Source organism: Equus asinus, chromosome 5 (assembly GCF_041296235.1).
Source record: "Equus asinus isolate D_3611 breed Donkey chromosome 5, EquAss-T2T_v2, whole genome shotgun sequence".
Classification (NCBI taxonomy): domain Eukaryota; kingdom Metazoa; phylum Chordata; class Mammalia; order Perissodactyla; family Equidae; genus Equus; species Equus asinus.
Genome location: NC_091794.1, coordinates 73,291,232 through 73,310,394, shown reverse-complemented (window position 1 = coordinate 73,310,394; position 19,163 = coordinate 73,291,232). Strand labels below are relative to the sequence as shown.

Genomic DNA, 19,163 nt, shown 5'->3' with positions numbered 1-19,163 from the left:
CCTCATAGGAGCAGGCCCCGTAGCCAAGTGGTTATTAAAGTTCTGCGCACTCCGCTTCAGCAGCCCAGGTTCTCAGGTTTGGATCCTGGGCGTAGATCTACTCCACTCATCAGCCATGCTGTGGAGGCATCCTACACAGAAAGTAGGGGAAGACTGGCACAGATGTTAGCTCAGGGCTAATCTTCCCCACAATGAAAGAAGAAAAACAAAGTGCCTTGTGATGGAACCTTTGGAATGCCAACATTTAAGGAGTATGTAGGAAAAATAAAATCAGGGAAAATATTAAGCAGAAGTACTCAAAGAACTAGGAGGAGATATATACGGATATTTGAGTTTCAATACAAACCTCAGTTACAGTTACATATATATATTAACCCAATTATTAATAATGAAATGTTGGCCCTGGAGAATTCACCACGTATGATAATCTACTGATTAATAGAAAATGGATAAAAAGAAGATGGCACACAAACACTAATTCTTATTATATGTTCTTATTATATATTCTTTTTATATGTTCTTTTTTTTTTTTTTTTGAGGAAGATTAGCCCTGAGCTAACTACTGCCAATCTTCCTCTTTTTGCTGAGGAAGACTGGCCCTGAGCTAACATCCATGCCCATCTTCCTTTACTTTATATATGGGATGCCTACCACAGCATGGCGTGCCAAGCAGTGCCATGTCTGCACCCGGGATCTGAACCAGCGAAACCCGGGCCGCCAAGAAGTGGAACGTGCAAACTTAACCGCTGCGCCACCAGGCCGGTCCCCTATATCTTCATTTTTTAGGCAAAGAAAAAAACTACAGTAACAATTCATATTCAGTATTTAGTTTTCTATGACCTGTGATCTATTATAATTTAACCAGGTCAATTATGGGATGTTCTATATCCTGTAGTCTGACAGATCTGTTTTCAAATCTTAGTACTATCATGTATGTATTACCCTGTGTGACTTTGGTCATATTACCTTGACTACTCTGAGATTTAGTTTCCTCACCTATAAAATGGAGGTAATGATACCAACTTATTTTACAAGGTTGTTATAAGGATTAAATGACATAAAGTGCTCTGAAAATGTTACCATAATTATCCATCCCATTACCTAGTGTTTTTGTTTTAATCTATTTTGCTATGTGTTATACACCAGTGGTGCATAAACGTCTGCCTCATGCTGGGCTAGAAATCCAGATATACTGAAGTCCTGTTCCCAATGATTCAAATTCAGGTAGTCTGGAATGAGGCCTAGAAATCTTCCCCTCGCCACTCACCCCCACCCCAACAAACTCTTCAAGTGATCCTGATGCACAACCATATTCGGGAGCAACTATAAATAGTTTATAGCATATATTTTAAAGACCCATATCTTCTACTCTGCCATTACATACAGAAGCTATTATGTGCCCCTAAACCTTTCACTATTTCAGAAGTTACTTAATGTCAAAAGGCACAGATCCTTCATAAACTGACAAGTTATTAAATATGCTCAAAGTGAGGGCTCTCAAACAAGAAAGCCGCTGTATCCCAGCTCCATCATTTACTAGTTGTGTAATCTTGAGAAAGTTACTTAATTTCTCTCTGCCTCAGTTCTCTCATCAGGAGAATGAGGGTGATAAGAGTACTTGTTCATTGGGTTTTTATGAAACTTAACATATAAAGTGTTTAAATGGTGTTTGATACATAGTAAAATACTAAATTAAAGGTGAGCTGCTTTTATTGTAACTACTGTCATACTAAGACTTACCCTTGTTTGAAAATTACAAATAGTTCTTAATCACAAAATTTGAAGGTAAGGAATAGACACTAAAAAAAGAAATTTTTCCACACATAATACTTCCCTATGGCAAACAACTTATTTCTGAAGATGTTTCCTCTCTTCACTATTTAAATAATGGTATATCATCATCAAAATACTCTATCAGTTACAGATTAGATGATGAGGCCAAAGGAGAAGACAAGTGAGTACTTTAACAGTCCTACAACTAACTCTAAATTTAAGTTTCCTTTCATTAACCCTGCTGTTTATTTCTGCAATAGAAAATAATTTCAATTGGCGATCCTAAAACAGCTCCTAACAGCCAAATATTTGGTTTTAATAACTTCTAATTTGATTTTTTTTTCAGAGAAAGAAAACAGAAAGCAGAACAATTTAAGAAATGTAACCATTCCACAATCTGTTTTTAGTCAAATGCAAAAAATGTTCTCTGAATCCTTCCAAGTAGATATCACTATCAAAATAGCCCAACATGCTGATTCAAGACTGGTGCAAACCAAATTAAACACAAAGGAATACAAGGCAGATCCTAAGACTAATAATGGTACCTGGGAGACTTACTCTTGTCAAATAAATATCTGTGAATAAAAAACCAAATAGCAAACTGGGAGAACCCCATACTTGGGATCAAAAGGAATTGACAACCGAGATCCCATTTACTAAAACCAAAATGCAAGAAATGTGGTTTCTGTGACAATCACTTACTTCTCTTCCCTTGGTTTTTGCCCCTCCTCAGGCAACATGATGGTACTTAGATGTCGGTCAGAATCACATAAAGGCCTACCATTTTCTCTCTCTTCCATCTAGTATAAAATAATTGCCTTCTGCTCTGTTCAATGAATGTGGGAAGAGGCAAGGGAGAATGTCAACTAATTTGCCTTTTCTAGATTCAATTTGTTAGCTAAAACCTGAAAGAGACAGAAATGGCTGAAGGTTAACAGTTTTAGGGATCTATGGAGGTAGACATCCTGCAACATTAAAAGGAAGGCTTTTGGATGGTTAGGCAAAGCCAAAAAGCCAGATCTGCTTTATATTATAAGCAGTAACATTAAGGAAAACACTCCTCCTTGTTACTAGCAGTCCTGAATATAACTGTCTCCATTTTGAGGTTGATGAACACCTAAAATCAATTTAATTCAGGAAGGTAGGTTGCAATTACTCTGTGCAAAGAATTGTGCCAGGTTTTGCAGATAACACATGGACAAGACAGCCCCAAACCTTCGAAAATCAGGAGGAAAAATAAGATAATACAACATTAAGCAGAATATAGAAAGTGTCTTTATCTCAATAAATGGCAATTCCATTCTTCCAAGCAGGCCCGGCCAAAACAGTTTGGAGTTATCCTTGATTCCCTCTTTCTCTCACTACTCCCTCCTTCCCCATTCATTAGCAAATTCTGATTGCTGAAATGTTTAAACACATCCAGAATCTGAACACATTTCACTGCTACCACTCTGGTCCAAGCCTCTATCTTCTCTCTCCTCCATTATTGTAATAGCTTCCTAAGAGATTTCCTTGCTCACCTTCAGTGTTTTCTCATCACAGTGGCCAGAGTAAAGCTATCAAAATATAAGTCAGCTCGTGTTAGTCCTCTACTCAAAATCTTCCACTGACTTATTCTGAGATAAAAAGACAACATCTTTAAGATGCCTTACTCTCCCTCACTCCTGTAATCTCTTTAACTTCACCTCCTCCTCCTTTCCTAAGCTATACTTATATCTCCTTGATGTTCCTGTAAAACACCAGACCTGATTTCCCACTTAAGGGTCTTTGTGGTTACTATACCCCCTGCCTGAAATGTTCTTGCTCCCAGATATATGGCTCACTTGCTAATTCCCTTCCTCCAGGTCTTTATTCAATTATCACCTGTGGACTTTTTCCAAAAAACTGCAGATCTCCACCCAAAATACTTTATAACCTTCTTCCTTGTTTTATTTTTTCCCTTAGGAATCAGCATTCTGTGACCCACTATATAATAACGTTAATTATTTATATCATTTATCATCTATCTCCTCCTTTGAAAATGTAAGCTCCATCAGGGCAGGGATTATTTCTTTTGGTTCACTGCTATATTCCCAACACAGAGAAGAGAGCTTGCATATGGTAAATGCTCAATAAATATTTTCTAGTGAACTTCTAAAAGTGTTAAGTGAATTAATCTTCATTATTAGATATCTTTTTGGACTTTAAGAGGAATGAAGAGGAAAGGAGGCATCTGTCATGTGCAAGGCACTATATAAAATAATTATACATCTTTACCTGTCTCATTTAATCCTCACTCTATAAAGCAAGCATGTTGCAGAGGAGAAAAATGACATTCTGAGAGATTAAGTGATTCATCCAAGATCACACACAGTAGCATTCAAACTCGGGCTTCTCTGACTCCAAAAAGTCTTGCTCTTTTCATCATAAAGCAATTTAGGGGGTTTATTTCTTGACAATGACATAGAGAAGAGGGTGCACATTGAGTTTCAGATCAACATAGTATGAATCTCTGGAATATACTAGGCAATACTAATATTTACTGTAGTTCCTTGGGTCACTAAATCTATCTCAGAAACTGACAAATCAACCCATTTTTGATCTGTGCCTCTGTGGAAGAAGGGAAGGTGTTGGCTGGTGTGGGGGTTTGGGGGGCAACGAGGGGGGCTGACTACTACCATCAATATGATCATTTCTAGAAATCTCTGAACTGCAATGAATTCGTGAGACTATAGAACACCTTCCAGACTAGCACTATCCAACAGAACTTTCTGCAATGTTGAAAATATTCTATATCTACACTGTATAATATTGTAGCCACTAGCCCCAGGTGGCTATTGATCACTTGAAGTATGGCCAGTGTAACTGAGGAACTGAATTTTAATTTAATGAGTAACATAACTATTAATCATTTAATTTAAATTCAGATGTCTACATTGGGTTAGTAGCTTCTGTATTGGATAGCACTGTTCTAGATTCTTCATTATTCTACTCGAGCCATCTCCTTCACCTCATTCACTAGCTCACTTGTAATACTTTGGTCTATTTTAGATAACACTGAATGCAGGGCAAAGTTATTTTCCTAAAACTGTCCCGAAGAAAAGAAAAAATTACACTATACTTGAGTTGTTACAATTATTTTATTTTTGAAGAAGAAAAAACTGGTTAGGAAAGACAAACAGCCTATACAGCTTCAGGCAATACCAGACACTGAAAACAAGTTACCTGAAGGAATCGGTTCAAAAGGATGGCAAAGAAATTTAACAAAGATTTCATGATTCATAATTATTTGGTGTGGGGAGGGGGGTTATATAAGCTCAGAATTAAAAATTTTAGATGCTGTTATATCTAAGCCTGTTAAACATCACTTAAAAGCGTTTCACTATAAAACTCATAAATAGCAAGTGAGTTCATACGTTCAGTAAACCCAAATCTCTTTGTCACTACTTAATATTATCAGGGGACAGGAATAAAAGAAATAGATATAAAGAATGCAGAATAGTAATTAATAATTCCAGTTCCAGAGTTAGAAATCTAGTGCAGATAACAGGTCTATCACTGACTGAATGTGTCATCTTAAGTAAATCATTTGACCTCCCAATACGCAAAACAGAAGGCAATAATACTAGTTACTTCCTAGGGCTGTTGTGAAAATTAACGAGAAAAAATGGAGACTACTACTTAGGACAGGACCTGACGTACAGAAAGCAATTAGTAAGCTTATTTATTTGAAGTTGGAGACGGTGAGCTTATGCATTTGGTTTTGTTGCTCTGGGCAAGGCAATTTCAAGTAATAAGTGTGCTGAATTGGAAATCAGGAGCCTTGGGTTCACGCCCTGGCTTTCTCAATAACTTGTTCTTTGACCTTGACCAACTGCTTTCTCTATTGGAACCTTTATGCTATCAAATCTGAAAAAATCAGGGGGCTAGGCTAAATGATCTTGTACTAGTAAGGGTTCTCCAGAGAAACAGAACTAATAGGATGTGAAGAGAGAGAGAGAGAGAGATTTATTTTAAGGAATTGGCTCATGAAATTAAGGAGGCTGGAAAGTCTAAAACCTGCAGGGTGGGACAGCAGGCTGGAAACCTAGGGAAGAGCCAATGTCACACTTCAACTATGAAGGCCATCTACTACAAAATTCCCCCATGTTGAGGAGGGATCCATCTTTTGTTCTATTCAGGCCTTCAACAGTCTAGATTAGGCCCACCCACATTATGGAGGGCAATCTGCTTTACCCAAAGTTCAACAATTTAAATATAAATCTCATCCAAAAACACCCTCACAGATATACCTAGAATAATGTTTGACCAAATATCTGTACACTATGGCCCCAGCCAAGTTGACACACAAAATTAGCCATGAAAATCTGTTACCAGATACTATCACAAAGTTACAAATCCACCCAATCAAATATTGTGAAGAAATATATTAATACTCCAGAAGGAAAATAACAAGCACCTAGAAATCAATCCTGAAGGCAAGGAAATTTACAATCTAAATGAGAGAGAATTCAAAATATCTATCATAAAAAACTCAACAGGTTACAAGAAAATTCAGATAGACAGTTCAAGGAAATCAGGAATAAAATTAATGAACAGAGGAATTCTTCACAAAAGAGATTGAAACTATAAAGAAAAACCAATCAGAAATGTTGGAGATGAAAAACATTATGAAGAGAGAAAGAAAAATCTGGTGTCCTTGAATAAGAGGGGATATCATGGAGGAGAGAATTAGCAGTCTGGAGAACAGAAACATACAAATACTTCAGATGGAAGAAGAGAAAGAACTAAAAAGAAATGGAGAAATTCTCTGAGAAACATCCAAGTCATTTAGGAAATGCAAGAAAAGAATTACAGGCATTCAAGAGGGAGAAGGAGAGAGAAAGAAGAAGAAAGGTGGTTCAAAAAAATAATAGCTAAGAAGTTCCCAAACCTGGTGAAGGTGCTGGAATTTTAAGTAAAAGAAGCTAATAGAACTCCTAATTATATCAATGTAAAAAGATCTTCTCCAAGGCATTTACTAGTAAAATTGGTAAAAGTCAATGACAAAGAGAAAATATCAAGGGTAGCTAGGCAGAAGAAAATAACCTACAAGGAACCCCTCTCAGACTTTCAGCAAATTTTTCAGCAGAAACCTTACAGGCTAGGAGAGAGTGAAATGATATATTCAAAATTCTGAAAGACAAAAACTGTTAGCCAAGAATACTCTATCTAGCAAAACAATCCTTCAGATACAATGGAGAAATAAAAACTTTCTCAGATAAACAAAAGCTGAGGGAGTTCATCATCATAAGACCTGCCCCCCCAAGAAATGATCAAAAAGGCCCTCATACCTGAAAAAAGAAAAAAAAAGGGTTTATGAAGGCTTGAGCAATGAGATAAATAGACAAAATCAGAAAACTGCAGCTCTCTTTCAGAACAGGTTAGCTAAAGCTTAATTATAACATTAAACTTAAAGAGGAAGAAAACATCAAAAATAACCAGAATCAGTTCATTTTAACCACAAACTCATAACCAAAACAAGAAAAAGTTGTGACAACAATAACTTAGACAGGGAGGAGGATAGGGATGGAACCTGCTTAGACTAAGGAAATAAGAGTTATCAGAAAATGGACTATCTCCTCTACACGATCTTTTATACAAACCTCATGGTAACCACTAAACAAGAAATCAGAACAGACACATAAACAATAAATAAAGAGAAAATTGAGAAAACTATCATGAAGAACCACCAAACTGAATTGGCAGTCTGAAATACATGGGATGAGAAACAAGGGAAATACAGAACAACTGGGAAACAAGTGATAAAATGGTCACATTAAGTCCTCATATATCAATAATCACTCTAAATGCAAATGGACTGAATTCTCCAATCAAAGAAGCAGACTGGTTGGATGGATTAAAAACAAGACCAAACAATATGCTGTCTCCAGGAATCACATCTCAGCTCTAAAGACAAATATAGGCTCACAGTGAAGGCATGGAAGATGATACTCAAAGCTAAAGGCAAACGAAAGTAAGCAGATGTTGCCATACTTGTATCAGACGAAGCAGACTTCAAGATAAAACAGGCAATGAGAGACAAAAAGGGGTAGTATATAATGATCAAAAGGACACTCTACCCAAGAGGACATAACACTTATACATACACCCAATACAGGAGCACCAAAATACATAAAGCAATTATTGACAGACCTAAAAGGAGATATTTAAAATAAGACAATAGTAGGGTACTTTAACACCCCACTCACATCAATGGATAGATCATTCAGACAGAAAGCCAACAAGAAAATAGTGGAATTAAATGAAAAATGAGACCAGAAGGACTTAAGAGATAAATATAGAACTCTCCATCCAAACACAGCAGAATACACATTCTTCTCCAGTGCACAAGGAACATTCTCAAAGACAGACTACATGTTGGGAAACAAAGCAAGCCTCAATAAATTTAAGAAGATTAAAATCATATCAAACATCTTTTTGGACCATAATGCTATGAAACTAGAAATCAACTACAAGAAAAATGTTAGGAAAGAGACAAACAGGTGGAGACTAAACAACATGCTACTAAACAACCAATGGATCACAGAAGAATTTAAAGGAGAAATCAAAAAATATCTGGAGATGGGGGCCAGCCCTGTAGCCGAGTGGTTAAGTTCACACACTCCACTTCGGCAGCCCAGGGTTTCACCAGTTCAGATCCTGGGCACAGACATGGCACTGCTCATCAGGCCATGCTGAGGCGGCATCCCACACAGCACAATCAGAAGGATCTGCAGCTGTAATATACAACTATGTACTGGGGGGCTTTGGGGAGGAGAAGAAGAACAAGAAAAAAAAGAAGACTGGCAACAGATGTTAGCTCAGGTGGCAATCTTTAAAAGAAAATATATCAGCAGACAAATGAAACTGAAAATACACCATACCAATTAATATAGGATGCACCAAAAGCAGTCCACAGAGGGAAACTCATAGCAATACAGGCCTACCTGGACAAATAAGCAAAATCTCAAATATGCAATCTTAACTACACCTAACAGAACTAGAAAAAGACAAACAAAGCCCAAAGTCAGAAGAAGGAGGGAAGTAATAAAAATTAGAGCAGAAATAAATGAAATAGAAACCAAAAAAACAGTAGAAAGGATCAATGAAACAGAGAGCTGCTTCTTTGAGAAGATAAACAAAATCAACAAATCCTTAGCCATACTCACTAAGAAAAAAAAGTGAAAAGGCTCAAAAATAAAATTAGAAAGGAAAGAGGGGAAACTACAACAGATACCACAGAAATAAAGGATTATAAAAGAACACTATGAAAAACTATATGCCAACAAATTAGACAATCTAGGAGAAATGGATAAATTCTTAGACTCACACATCTCCCAGAGAAACTGAATAGACCAATCACAAGTACAGAGATTGAAACAGTAATCAAAAACTCCCAAAAAATAAAAGCCCAGGACCAGATGGCTTCTCAGGAGAATTCTACCAAACAGTCAAAGAAGATTTAATACCTATCCTTCTCAAACTAATTCAAAAGATTGACGAAGATGGAACAGAACACATTCTCTGAGGCTCTGATCCCAAAGCCAGACAAAGATAACACAAGGAAGGAAAATTACAGGCCAATATTGCTGATGAACACAGATGCAAAAATCGTCAACAAAATATTGGCAAACTGAATACAGAAATACATTAAAAAGATCACACACCATGATCAAGTGGAACTTTTACCAGGGACACAGGGATGGTTCAACATCAGCAAATCAATCAATACGATACACCACATTAACAAAATGAGAAATAAAAACCACATGATCATCTCAATAGATGCAGAGAAAGCATTTAACAAGATCCAACATCCATTTATGATAAAAACTCTCAATAAAATAGGTAGAGAAGGAAAGTACCTGAACATAATAAAGGCCATGTATAACAAACCCACAGCCAACATCACACTCAATGGGGAAAAAAATGAGAGCCATCCCTCCGAGAACAGGAATGAGAGAAGGGTGCCCACTCTCACCACTCTTATTCACATAGTACTGGAGGTTTTCGCCAGAGCAATTCTGGCAAGAAAAAGAAGTAAAAGGTATCCAAATTGGCAATGAAGAAATGAAACTCTCACTGTTTACAGATAACATAATTTTATATAGAGAAAACCCTAAAGAATCCATCACAAAACTATTAGAAATAATCAACAACTACAGAAAAGTTGCAGTGTACGAAATCAACTTACAAAAATCAGTTGCATTTCTATACAATACTGTAATAACGAGCTAACACAAAGAGAACTCAAGAATACAATCGCAAAAGAATAAAATATCTAGGAATAAATTTAACCAAGGAGGTGAAAGACCTATACAATGAAAACCATAAGACATTATTGAAACAAATTCATGATGACTTAAAGAAATGGAAAGATATTCCATGCACAGGGATTGGAAAAATAAACATAGTTAAAATGTCCATACTACCTAAAGCAATCTACAGATTCAACACAATCCCAATCAGAATACTAATGACATTCTTCATGGAAACAGAACAAAGCATCCTAAAATTCATAGCGGGCAATGAAAGACCCTGATAGCTAAAGCAATCCTGAGAAAAAAGAACAAAGCTGGAGGCACTGCAATCCCTGACTTCAAAATATACTACAAAGCTATAGTAATCAAAAGGGCATGGTACTGGTACAAAAACAGACACACACACTGCAGCATTATTCACAACAGCCAAGACATGGAAGCAATCCAAGTGCCCCTAAACTGATGAACGGATAAAGATGTGGTATATATATAAACGGAATACTACTCAGGCATAAAAAAAGACAAAATTGTCCCACTCGCAACCACATGGATGGACCTTGAAGGTATTATCTTAAGCGAAATAAGCCAGACAGAGAAAGACAAACACTGTATGATTTCACTCATGTGTGGAAGATAAACTAACACACAAATAAAGAGAACAGATTAATGGTTACCAGAGGGAAGGGCATAAGGAGTAAAGAGGAACATTTATATGGTGACTGAAAAATAATAACGTACAACTGAAATTTCACAATGTCATAAACTATTACGACCTCAGTAACATAAAAATACACAAGAAAGAATTGTTAATAGACCCACAATAAAGCAAAATTTAAAACACATTCTTCAAGCCAAAGGAAAATGGTACTAGATGGAAGGAAATACAAAAGGAATAAAAAGCAACAGAAAAAGTAAACAGAAGGTAATCTAAATGTATATTGATAGTACAAAACGATGTCTTTTAAGACTTAAAATGTATGTAGAATTAGAATATATAACAAAATATATAAAACATAAGAAGCAATTAACTGGATATAAAGTGTTGTTCCAACGTCCTTGCTTTGTCTGGAAAGTGATAAAACTCTTCATTTACATTGGGTTTTAAAAGACCAGGGGTACATGTTTAACTTCTATCATAATCACACTAAAAATAACAATAGAACATGGGCCGGCCCAGTGGTGTAGTGGTTAAGTTTGCATGCTCTGCTTCAGCAGCCCAGGATTCTCAGGTTCGGATCCCAGGCTCAGACCTCCACACCACTCATCAAGCCGCACTGTGGGCAGCATCCCATGAACAAAAAATAGAGGAAGACTGGTATAGATGTTAGCTCAGGGACCATCTTCCTCAAGCAAAAAGAGGAAGATTGGCAACGGATGTTGGCTCAGGGCCAATCTTCTTCAAAAGAAAATAATAATAATAATAGAAAATATAATAAGAATTGTATATCCTTAGAGGATACAAGGTTAATATATAAAAGTTAATTATTTTCCTATATACCAGCAATGAAGAATTAGAATTTGAAATTAAAAACACAATAGCAGTTACATTAGCACCCCAAAAATGAAAGATTTAGGCCTAAATCTAACAAAATTCAGGCAGAGATAGCTTCACTGATAAATGGTACCAAACACTTAAGGAAGAAAATACCAACCTAACACAAACTCTTGCAAAAAAAAAGAGAGAGACACATTTCTGAACTTTACTTATGAGCAGTGTTACTAGATAAAATACAGGACAAGAAATCTGAATTTCAGACAAATGATAAATATTTTTTAGTATTAAGTATGCATGGGATTTTTATTGGCTAAATCTGGCAACCCTTTTATGAAGCCAGATAACCTTGAAACCAAAATATGTTAACAACATTACAAGAAAGGAAAATCATATACCAGTTTCTCTTATGAGCTCAGACATAAAATTCCCAAATAAAACATCAGCAACATACAACCACTTCTGTGAAAGAGGTAGTGTGATACAATCATTATGTGGAGGGCAGTGAGGTGGAAAGGTACATTACTGCAAGGAGCTATACTCTAGCATAAAGGTGAAAAATGGAACCAGGTCAGTCTGAAGGATCTGTTGTTTGGTGGGGCAGAATACACAAAAAAGGCACTATCCTTTAATTACTTGTTCAATAAAGTCTCACAATTTGGCTTTCACAGTGTTACCTACTATGAAATACTAACATATGTGCTGGAAACCACAAATTGACTCACCCTCAACTAAGCAGCCTCTCATTTGAGCCTAACCTCAACACTGCTGACACCCATCTGCTGCCTTCCTCAACACATTCCACCAGAGGAAAACAGGCATGAGTGCCAGGCTAAGTAGGAAACTGCAACTGCTGCTCAGGATTAAAGGCAGTCAAAGACAACACCCATTCCCAAAAGTCCATTCCTCTTTCAGAGCATTTTGTACTACTGAGTGGAAATATCAGGAAACCAAGAAACTACCCACACACCCTTTTCTTTTTTCCAATTCCACTTGTCTCTCCTACATCTGGGCAGCTGTAACTGTAACTGTAACTGCCTGTAACTGAGCTGCCAATTATTGACACACCAAGGGCCAGCATTTCAGTTGTTTAAACCGCATGGGCCAAAATGCTTTTGCAAGTGAGTAAAATAAGAAAAATATCATTCTAAATAAAAAAGCATTATTAGCAGCTTGGAAGGAATTGTGAGCTTACAAAAAAAATAATAGTTTGGTCATTAGAATCTGGCATGCACACACCACCCAAACGTCGGTGCCTTCCTACGTCTCTTCAGGTCAGGTAGGCTGATGGAAGATATCTGCACCCACATCACAGAGATCTAGAGTAAACACAGTCTGCTTAACCCTCTCCTCGTGATGTCTGGGGGTTGTCATGTAAGACACAGAGACATTGAAAAAAAGGTTGTCCTTATAAATTTTCTGTGACAATCATTACATCCACTCAGATTGACCACTAGGATTAATTCAGAGTGACCACTTTGGCAAGCAGTACATCTTTCATAAAACGTTTCCAAGTTTCGCCAACCTACATTTCATAATCTGAATAGAATTTGTTACTAGTTTATCACAAAGATAAGCTATTCTATATTGTGGCTTCCTCCAGAGCTCAAAGTCTTGTTTATTAACTCCAATAGCTTCCCATCTCACTTTACAATAAAAAATAAACACATCTAAAACTTTACTGAAGAACATTTGAAGAAATGGGAAGCTATCGCTGAACAGAAAAGACTACAGGAATGTTGCCAATTCCTCCCAAGTTACTTTATAAGAATAAAGAAGTTCCAATAGTAATACCAGTATTTTGTTTTTGTAACTTAAAATAATTCTAAAGCCTATCTGGCAGGAAAAAAACAGTTGAAAACAGGCAACATATTTTCATAAAAGAAGTGTAACGAAAATACATTTTTGCATCATATGTAAGCGTATCTTCTAAAGTCACCTTAAGGAAAATCACTTGAAGCTAGTTCAAGAGCAGATTTTAAAAATCAAAGGGACCAAAAGAAACCCTAGTATATAGAAAAATTCGACATATGCAAAAGGTGACATTTCAAGTCATGGAGAAAACAGGGGCTGTAAAAAAATGTTCCTAGTTAATTGAAATTAACAACTGATTGAAAAAGAAGTAAGTTAAAATTACCATTTACACAATACCAGATCCTATGTGGATTAAAGAGTAAATGTGAAAAACTGTGAAAACACAGCCGTGCTAGGAGAAATATATGTGCATGTTTCATCTGATCTGGTAGTAAAGAAGCCCTATCTAAGCATACTAACGAAGGAAAAAATCAAAAAGAAGTTGACAGACTTGACCCACAAAAATAAAAATGTGATATCTCAGAACAGCATAAATTTAAACAAATGACAAAATAGGAAAAAAACAGGTGCACATACGTGATCATTAAAAAAAAAAAGTCCACGTCTTTAATAGAGTTGTAGAAATTCACTAAAAACATTTTTTAAATAAATGAAAAAATGGACAAAGGATGCAAACCTCACAGGGAATAAATATAAATGACCAACACAACATCTGGGAAGGACAAAATCTCATCCAAAGAAATAAAAATTAAAACAAGATAACATGCTTACTTATCAGACTGGCAAATATATATGTGTGTATATATATGTACGTATGTATACATATATACACATGAAAATATCTAGTGTGGCTAAGGATACAATGAAAAGGTTTTCTTTTATGTAGACCGTTGGTGGCATTGCAAATAGATGCAACCTTTCTGGAGGTTAATTTGGTATAGTATCAAAAGCATTAAAAAGGGTCAAGGAGGGGGATCCCTTTAAACCAACAACTCTATCCTTAGGTATTTGGTTTAAGGAAACAATTAGGGGTTTTTCACATGATTTTTCTACAGGATATTCTCTGTGGTATTTATATTGTAAAAAAAACTAGAACAAACCAAACGAATAATAATTGGAGACTGGTTAAATACTACATTCCATGATAGGATATGGTGGGGCCAATAAAAACTATGCTTTATAAAAATATTTTATGACATTTAAAAATCTTAAAATAATTTATAAAAGAATCATTTGGAAGAGAGACTTATTTAAGCCAAATTACCAATAACATTTAATTGTAACTGAGTGGTAAAATAGCTACTCTATTTATTTTTTCTAAATTTTATAAAAATGAACCCATATGACTTTTACAATTACAAAAATGGAGTGAGTTTGAAATATATAATTATATTTGAAATATATTTTCAGTGTAAAACTAGCAACTAGCCTCCTCTGCCATTTTTACTCTTAATTTGGGAGCTTGTTTACAGGAAGTTTTAAGAAATAATAGAAGTTGCAGTAACCAATAATAGTCCAGTTTTAGTGGTTTAGCAAATCAAAGTTTCTCACTCATGCAGAACCTGCTGAAAGTAGGGGCAACTCTCCTGGATAACTGTCCTCCAGGTGGTAACTCAGTGACTCAGGCTGCTCCAGTATCATGCAGCTCCACCACATGAACACAGCTTCCATCATTGGCCATAGCTTAGGAGGAAGAAGGGAGGGAAGGAGAGAAGAAGGGAAGGAAGAAGGGAGGGATGCCCCACCTAACTTCAAAAGGGTTAGAAATACCAACTTTTCGGTTTGCCCAGGAAGGAGTAACATGAAAAGAGATTTGGAGAAGTTTTTATAATATTGTCTTTGCCAGTGTTCATAGAATTATTGCAACTCAGTATCAGGGAGTCAATGTTGTAAGAAAACAGAAACTTATTATTTATTCTCATTCCTCCAGATACATTCTACGATCCAGTGGCACTTTAGAACTTGCAATTTCCTAAGCCGCTCTCTTTCAATTCACAGCGTCTTTACACCTGATATTACTTTTGTCTCAGCATCTTCCTTGTCTTCCTTGAAGATTCAAATGTCACTTCTTTTGTTAAGTCTTTCCTGACTTTCCTCTTACCTTCTCCTCTCTGGGTCCCTCCACAACAAATACAGGAAGAATACATAAGTGTATTCAGCACCTGGTATAAGCCCCTATTAACGAGCTTGTCATATTGTATTGCAGATACTGAGGCCTGTATCTGTCTTCCAACTACATTGGGAGCTCCCTAAAAGCAAAGAATCTATCTGGTCCATCTTTCTCTAAACCTGCCCCTGGTACAGTGTTGGGGTTCACTGAATGTTTGTTGAGCAAATGAATGAATACGATCAAAAGGAAACAAGGCTTCCACTGATAAGAGTTATCTCAAATTGCCAGTACTTTCCTGTAGTGGGTTGAACAGCATGCCAAAAAAATTCATGTCTACGTGTAACCTAAAAACGTGACCTTATTTGGAAACAGGGTCTTTGCAGATGGGATTAAGGTAAGGATTGAGATGAGATAATACTGGACTAGGGTAAGTCCTAAATTCAATGAGAGTATCCTTATCAGAAACAAAAAGAGGACATACAGGGAAGAAGGCCATATGAAGATGGAGACAGAGATTGGAGTTATGCTGCCACAAGCCAAAGAACATGAGGAGCCACAAGAAGCTGGAAGAGGCAAGAAAGGATTCTCCCCTAGATCCGTCAGGAGAGTGGCCCTGGCAATACCTTGATTTTAGATTTCTGGCCTCCAGAACTCTGAGAGAGTAATTTCTCTTGTTTTAAGCAAGTGCTGTAAATTGTTTAAGTAAATTTCTCTTGTTTTAAGACACCAAGCTTGTAGAAGTAATTTGTTACAGCAGCCCTACGAAACTAATACACTTGCTATCAGAAACATGAATGTGCAGTATGGCAGGGAAAATATGAAGAGTCAAATGGGAGAAACCAACACATATCCTCTCAACATACCTGCAAATCCAGTAGAACAATTATTTAGAGCTTTTAGAGTGGTAGAGACATTAGCAACAGAATCCAGCAGCAGCAACAGGAACAAAATGATCACTCACGGCACTTCTCAGACTTCTCAATTTTGATACCAGAGAGTTTTCTGGATTTCTTGACTGTCTGGGGTAATAAGCACCAGTAGCATCCTCACAGTACAGTAGAGGTGTTTTCTAAAGCTCCCTGCAGAACAAGTATGAAAGCTCAACAAATATTAAATTTAAGTGTTCAACTGCCATAATACTAACAAGGAGACCTTCTCCACAGTGCATGTCCCAGTGAGGAAAATCCCAAAACCCAAACTTCACAAGCCTGTGAACTCAATGAGCATGTTCAGATAGTTGAGTCTCTTTTTTTTTAAACCTCTTTTTCCTGTCTTTCTGCTGCTTTTGACTGATAACCCTCTCTCTATGCTTTTAGGGAGCTGTTTCCTCAAGTTGGAAAATAACATTTTCTGTGTGTATTTGGAAATGACTATGTCTCTGGTTATGAAGTTCCATTTCTTATTCTCTTTTGAAGCTAAGGCAGAAGTTAGAGAGAAATTCAAGCTATTTACTTATCTAGTTTCATTTCTCTCAAAACAGAAAATCTAGCTCCTTACAGAAGTCAACATAGGCTTTGAAAGTTGGAATCCATTTGGGGGGGAGGAGGGAGGGTAGAAGACAACATCCTCTACTCTACCTTGACCATTTTAAACTGTAAAGCTTCTCTCATAATTATTTCTCCTTTCCCAAATACTGATCCTATCCCAGATGCTCATCATACCACATTATTCTCTTAACTGGTCTCTCTGCATCTATCCAGTCTATCCCCACACATTCTATCAAAGTAAAACTCTTACAACACCACTGTCAATGTGTCACATCTCTGCTCAAAAACCTCCCAAATGCAATCATAAAATAAGAGTCACTAGGAGAGATGGGGGGTGGGGGGTGGGGGTCATAAAACATTTAATTCAATTCAACCTGTCATTAACTGGATAAGGTAACTGAGGCCTAGAAAGTTACAGTGACTTGCCTAAGGGAGTATACCAAATAAAGGGCAGAGCCAAAAGTAGAAATCGAGTTCCCCAATCACCATTCCAATACTGGGGATGAATAAAACAAATAAATATAAAAGTTACAACTCTATGAAAAAGTGATATATACCACCTTCCCTAAGGAAAAGTATTTTCATAGTGTTACAATTAGATGGAGGTCCATTAACCTTTACCAAACACCTAATATGTGTGAGCTATGACCCTCAAGGAGTTCACAATTTTATAGTTAAAATGTAGATCTGTAAAAAGGAATACACAAAGGGCAAAGAAAAAGCACGTAATTCAACTAGTTAGGGTGTTATGAAGTTCCAGTAGGAACTTATACTTTAGAATCTTAAGAAGTATAACAGATAATGTGGCAGAGTGAAAGACCTAGGGTAATAACAAATATGAGGTCATGCAGTCTTGACAAACTACAGCAGCTGTGATTCAGTTTTTCAGTGTGGCTGAAGAGTAGGGGAGACATGAGGAGGCATGTAAAGAAGAGGAAAGAGAAGTACATAAAGACTAGATCAGATGAAGTGCTTTGTTTGCTGTTTTCATCCCAGCAATGAGAAGACCAATATAATCAGATTTGCTTTTCAGAAAGATCCCTCTGTCAACAGTATGGAGGCCTAACTAAAGTAAACAAGGTTGACAGCAGAAAGACTGACGAAGTAGAATGATTCAGTAATGCAAACTGAGACTTAAGCAATGGCAGTATCCTAAAGAGTAAGAGAAAGATTTCAGAGAAGTTTGCTAGGAACATTGGAGGGAATGCAGACTTTAGAAACTAGAAGACCTAAGTTCAAATCTCAGAGTCGCTCCCTACAAGCTCTATAACTTAGGACAAACACTTAACTTCTTTGAGTCTATTTCCTAATCTCTACTATGGAACTGTAAAAATGGAGACATCATCTAAACACAATGGTGGCTGAGAGGATCTAAGAAGATTTATGGAAATCAGCAAAAATGTTATTGAATGGGTACATGAAAAACATTAGTTCTCTTTCCATATTTTTTCTCCCCTTGTAGCCAATTAGATAAGATGATAGGAATTGTAGGATGATACCCAGGTGCCTGACTGGTCCGTGTAAGTTGATCAAGGCACCACAGAATATAGACAGGGAAGAAGCTTGTGGCACATTCTGTTTAAGATACCTGTGGAATATCCAGGTGGAAATGTCTAATGAGTGATTAGATAGAAGACTCAAAGGCTACGGAGAGAAAGCTGGGCATGAAGGTAGCTTGCTATGACCTTGGGCACATTCTCCTAAACCTCACATTGATCATTTCTAAGATAAAGAAACACCACCTATCTTATCTATTTCAAAAAATGGGAACAGAGTGTATATGATACTGTATATATGTTCTTTAAACTGTAAAACATTCTAAAATCATGGAGCACCATTATTAAAATGCAGGAAATCAACTAATAATTACTGAGCATATCCATATAATGTATTCAATAAGCTCTTGCAAAAGATATGATTAGAGATAAGAATCAAACCAAAATAAAGTTGCAAGATCCTAATGCCAGAGTTTACTCCTTGTGGAGATTTTGTCCCCAGCATTTTTGTTTTGAAAAATTCCAACCTAGAGAAAAGCTGAAAGAATAGTACAAAGAAAACCAACATACCTTTCACATTGATTCAATAATTGTTAACACTGTCAACTTTACTTTCATTCTGTCTGACCATATGCAAATATCTTTTCTTTTTGAAACATCTGAAAGTAAACTACAAACATTATGAAACTCTATCCCAACGTTTACCCT

At 36.5% G+C, this 19,163-nt stretch overlaps 1 protein-coding gene across 5 annotated transcripts in view; it reads right to left on the bottom strand.

Annotated features, from left to right (window-relative positions):
- FAF1 (Fas associated factor 1) overlaps positions 1-19,163 on the bottom strand; it is a 472,685-nt gene that overhangs the window by 342,250 nt on the left and 111,272 nt on the right. The window contains exon 3 of one of the 5 annotated variants that reach the window (XM_070509959.1): positions 16,336-16,551. The exons of the other annotated variants lie outside the window; for them this stretch is intronic. The gene's annotated coding sequence lies outside the window, so the exon portion shown is untranslated. The remainder of the gene's footprint in view (positions 1-16,335; positions 16,552-19,163) is intronic. 5 annotated transcript variants of the gene reach the window in all.